Source organism: Pygocentrus nattereri, chromosome 23, assembly GCF_015220715.1.
Source record: "Pygocentrus nattereri isolate fPygNat1 chromosome 23, fPygNat1.pri, whole genome shotgun sequence".
In the NCBI taxonomy this organism is placed as follows: Eukaryota; Metazoa; Chordata; class Actinopteri; order Characiformes; family Serrasalmidae; genus Pygocentrus; species Pygocentrus nattereri.
In genome coordinates, this window is record NC_051233.1 from 34742949 (window position 1) to 34747948 (window position 5000).

The 5000-nt window shown below is 46.5% G+C and overlaps 2 protein-coding genes across 3 annotated transcripts in view; both read right to left on the bottom strand.

The window, feature by feature from the left end:
- si:dkey-125i10.3 (proline-rich extensin-like protein EPR1) overlaps positions 1–680 on the bottom strand; it is an 18406-nt gene extending 17726 nt beyond the window's left edge. The window contains exon 1 of one of the 2 annotated variants that reach the window (XM_037533476.1): positions 552–680. The gene's annotated coding sequence lies outside the window, so the exon portion shown is untranslated. Of the gene's footprint in view, positions 1–236; positions 272–551 lie in introns of those variants that run through there. The other variant, XM_037533475.1, reaches the window with a different exon arrangement.
- Positions 681–4955: 4275 nt separating this feature from the next.
- Positions 4956–5000, bottom strand: part of LOC119262214 — a 9823-nt gene continuing 9778 nt past the window's right edge. The window contains exon 2 of the mRNA XM_037533229.1: positions 4956–5000. This exon is cut by the window's right edge and continues 1820 nt beyond it. The gene's annotated coding sequence lies outside the window, so the exon portion shown is untranslated.

Here is a 5000-nt window from a genome sequence, read left to right on the forward strand (position 1 = left end):
AGAGAGAGAGACAGAGAGAGAGAGAGAGAGAGACAGAGAGAGAGAGAGACTAGAGAGAGACAGAGAGAGAGGGACAGGGAGAGAGATTAGACAGAGAGAGAGAGATTAGAGAGAGAGACAGAGAGAGAGGGAGAGAGAGAGAGAGAGAGAGAGAGAGAGACTAGAGAGAGAGAGAGAGAGAGAGAGAGAGAGAGAGAGAGAGAGAGAGAGAGAGAGAGAGAGAGAGAGAGTCTTACCTGTGAGCGAGTCAGTGCTGCACTACCTGGTCTCTTTGCAATGCGTCAGTGTTATCAAACACTGATATTCCAGTCCGATCACTTCATTCCTCCCACATACGCCCATCTGCACCTGCACTTCCACTCCTACTCACCTATGAGGAACCCTCAGGGCCTTCTAGACCTTCAGAGATGGTATAATGATTTCTGGAAGCTAAACCAAGCATGTCTGTGATGACTGGTTGGGTTATAATTAAGAGAAAGAAATGTAAAGAACAGATAAGAACGGGTGTAAGAATGTGGATTAGCAGCTGTAGAAGAAAACCTTCGCCTAACTCAGCGGTCAGAGGTCCACGATCACAGGAAGTCACCATCTGTCCAGCTGCGTGCTTCCTCAAAGACAGCATAATTAGTCCTGTAGCACTGAAGGTGAAATAGCCAATAAAAATTTGTTCACATTAACAAGCCTACAGTAAAGACTGTGACGCTGTTTATTCGGGAAAACTTTCTTGAAGTTTGGTGATCGTAGTTTTTGCCATTGAGCCCAGATCGGCGTTCAAGTTTGCAGTACAGGTGAAATAAGATCAGTAAAAGCAACAGACCAGTAAGACTTGAAGACTGAAGCTCAAATAGAGGGAGAGAGAGATATTACAGGGAGGGAGAGAGAGAGAGATTAGAGAGAGAGACAGAAATAGATTACAGAGAGAGGGAGAGAGAGAGAGAGAGAGAGAGAGAGAGAGAGAGAGAGAGAGAGAAAGAGATTAGAGAGAGAGACAGAAAGAGATTACAGAGAGTGAGAGAGAGTGAGAGAGAGATATTACAGAGAGAGGGGTTAGAGAGAGAGAGGGAGAGAGACAGGGAGAGAGACAGAGAGATTACAGAGAGAGATTACAGAGAGAGAGAGAGCTATTACAGAGAGAGGGAGAGAGAGAGAGAGATATTACAGGGAGGGAGAGAGAGAGATTAGAGAGAGAGAGAGAGAGAGAGAGAGAGAGAGAGAGAGAGAGAGAGAGAGAGAGACAGAAAGAGATTAGAGAGAGAGACAGAGTGAGAGAGAGAGAGAGGGGTTAGAGAGAGAGAGGGAGAGAGACAGGGAGAGAGACAGAAAGAGATTAGAGAGAGAGACAGAAAGAGATTACAGAGAGTGAGAGAGAGAGAGAGAGAGAGAGAGAGAGAGAGAGATTACAGAGAGTGAGAGAGAGAGAGAGAGAGAGAGAGAGAGAGAGAGAGAGAGAGAGAGAGAGAGAGAGAAAGAGAGATAGATATTACAGAGAGAGGGGTTAGAGAGAGAGAGGGAGAGAGACAGGGAGAGAGACAGAGAGATTACAGAGAGAGATTACAGAGAGAGAGAGAGCTATTACAGAGAGAGGGAGAGAGAGAGAGAGAGAGAGAGAGAGAGAGAGAGAGAGAGAGAGAGAGAGAGAGAGAGAGAGAGAGAGAGAGAGAGAGACAGAGAAAGAGATTAGAGAGAGGGGTTAGAGAGAGAGAGGGAGAGAGACAGGGAGAGAGAGAGAGAGAGATTAGAGAGAGACAGAAAGAGATTACAGAGAGAGAGAGAGAGAGAGAGAGAGAGAGAGAGAGAGAGAGAGAGAGAGAGAGAGATTACAGAGAGTGAGAGAGAGAGAGAGAGAGAGAGAGAGAGAGAGAGAGAGAGAGAGAGAGAGAGAGAGAGAAAGAGAGATAGATATTACAGAGAGAGGGGTTAGAGAGAGAGAGGGAGAGAGACAGGGAGAGAGACAGAGAGATTACAGAGAGAGATTACAGAGAGAGAGAGAGCTATTACAGAGAGAGTGAGAGAGAGAGAGAGAGAGAGAGAGAGAGAGAGAGAGAGATTACAGCGAGAGAGAGAAAGATTACAGAGAGGGATTAGAGAGAGGGGTTAGAGAGAGAGAGGGAGAGAGACAGGGAGAGAGAGAGAGAGAGATTAGAGAGAGACAGAAAGAGATTACAGAGAGAGAGAGAGAGAGAGAGAGAGAGAGAGAGAGAGAGAGAGAGAGAGAGAGAGAGATTACAGAGAGAGGGGTTAGAGAGAGAGGGAGAGAGACAGGGAGAGAGACAGAAAGAGATTAGAGAGAGAGACAGAAAGATTACAGAGAGAGAGAGAGAGAGAGAGAGAGAGATTACAGAGAGAGGGGTTAGAGAGAGAGAGGGAGAGAGACAGGGAGAGAGACAGAAAGAGATTACAGAGAGACAGAAAGAGATTACAGAGAGAGAGAGAGAGAGAGAGAGAGATTACAGAGAGAGGGGTTAGAGAGAGAGGGAGAGAGACAGGGAGAGAGACAGAGGGATTACAGAGAGAGATATATTACAGAGAGAGGGATTAGAGAGAGAGAAATTACAGAGAGGGAGAGAAAGAGGGAGAGAGAGATATTACAGAGAGCGGGGTTAGAGAGAGAGAGAGAGAGAGATTACAGAGAGGGAGAGAGAGAGAGAGGAATTAGAGAGAGAGATTACAGAGAGAGAGAGATTACAGAGAGAGAGAGAGATTACAGAGAGGAAGAGAGAGAGAGATTAGAGAAAGAGATTAGAGACACAGAGACAGAGAGAAAGATTACAGAGAGGGATTAGAGAAAGAGAGATTAGAGACAGAGAGAGATTACAGGGAGGGAGATTAGAGAGAGAGAGAGAGAGAGAGAGAGAGAGAGAGAGAGAGAGAGAGAGAGAGAGAGAGAGAGAGATAGATAGATAACAGAGACAGGGATTAGAGAGAGTGATTACAGAAAGATTAGAGAGAGATTACAGAGAGAGAAATTGGAGAGAGATTACAGAGAGAGATTAGAGAGAGAGAGATTAGAGACTGAGAGAGAGAGAAAGATTACAGAGAGGGATTACAGAGAGAGAGATTAGATTGAGAGATTAGAGAGAGAGAGAGAGAGAGACCGAGAGGGAGAGAGATATTACAGAGAGGGATTAGAGAGAGAGAGAGAAAGATTACAGAGAGGGATTAGAGAGAGAGAGGGAAAGAGATTAGAGTGAGAGAGATTAGAGACAGAGAGAGAAAGATTACAGAGAGGGAGAGATTAGATTGAGAGATTAGAGAGCGACAGAGAGAGAGATATTACAGAGAGGGATTAGAGAGAGAGAGATTAGAGACAAAGAGATTACAGAGAGGGAGATTAGAGAGAGAGAGAGGGGGGGGGAGAGAGAGAAAAAGAGAGAAAGAAAGAGATATTACAGAGAGGGAGATTAGAAAGAGACAGAGATCAGAGAGAGATATTACAGAGAGAGAGGGAGATTACAGAGAGAGAGATATTACAGAGAGAGAGAGGGAGATTACAGAGAGAGAGAGAGGGAGATTACAGAGAGAGAGAGGGAGGTTGGAGAGAGAGAGAGGGAGGTTACAGAGAGAGAGAGGGAGGTTGGAGAGAGAGAGAGGGAGGTTACAGAGAGAGAGAGAGGGAGGTTACAGAGAGAGAGAGATTCCAGAGATAGAGAGAGAGATTACAGAGAGAGGGATTAGAGAGAGAGAGAGAGATTCCAAGGATTCAAGGATTCAAGGAGATTTTATTGTCATTCGCATCACATGGTACATGAGGTGGAATGAAATTAAGATCTCATGGTCCAGTTTACACCCAAGAGCTGTTATTAAAATAGATCAATATAAGCAAATAGATACAAAAAAACACAAAATAGAAAAGTACACAAGAGAGGGAGAGTAGGAGAGTAGGCAGTTAGCAGCAATATGAAGTCCAGAGTGCAAGTTGCTATAGCAGCATGATATTGAATTAGAGCAGTGGATAAAGAGTCTAGATAAAGTGTCTCAGTGCGGTTTAAAGTGACAGTGTTTGTAACAGTACTTGTTCTTGTAAGTGTCAGTGCAGTGTGTTCAGTTGGAATTTAAGAGCCTTACAGCTTCTGGTATGAAGCTGTTTCTGAGTCTGGTTGTTTTGCACTTGATGCTCCGCAGCCTCCTGCCTGAGGGGAGCGGGACAAAAAGTGCATGTGCTGGGTGGGTGGGATCCTTCCTGATGCAGGTAGCCCTTTTCCTGCATCTGGAGGTGTAAATGTCTGTGGTGCTGGGGAGGCTGACTCCAGCAATCCTCTGTGCAGCCTTCACCACCCTCTGCAGTGCTTTCTTATCTGCAGCAGAGCAGCTTCCATGCCACACGTTGATGCTGGAGCACACGACGCTCTCCACCACACATCTGTAGAAGGAGGTGAGGACTGCCCTCCCGAGTCCAGCTCGTCTCAGCCTCCTGAGGAAGTAGAGCCGCTGATGTGCCTTCCTGACCAGAGTGGAAGTGTTGTTGCTCCAGGTGAGGTTGCTGCTCAGGTGCACACCCAAGTACCTGTAGCTGTCGACCACTTCCACCTCAGAACCTCCAATGTGCAGAGGGAGGTGGTCATGATGGCCCCTTCTGAAGTCCACAATCATCTCCTTCGTGTTCTTTACGTTGATGCAGAGGTTGTTTTCTCTGCACCAACCCTCCAGGTGTTCCACCTCCTGCCTGTAGTTGGACTCATCCCTGTTTGTGATGCATCCAACCACTGCTGTGTCGTCCGCAAACTTCACAATATGACAGCCTGGATGGATAGGTGAGCAGTCATATGTAAGCAGTGTAAACAGGAGGGGGCTCAACACACAGCCCTGAGGGGAGCCAGTGCTGAGGGTTATGGTGGGGGAGGAGATGTTGTGGATCCTCACAGACTGCGGCCTGTTGGTCAGGAAGTCTAGGACCCAGTTGCACATTGAAGAGCTCAGTCCAAGTGAGGAGAGTTTTGTTATCAGGGTCTGAGGAGTCATGGTGTTGAAAGCAGATGTGAAGTCCACAAAGAGCATACGAA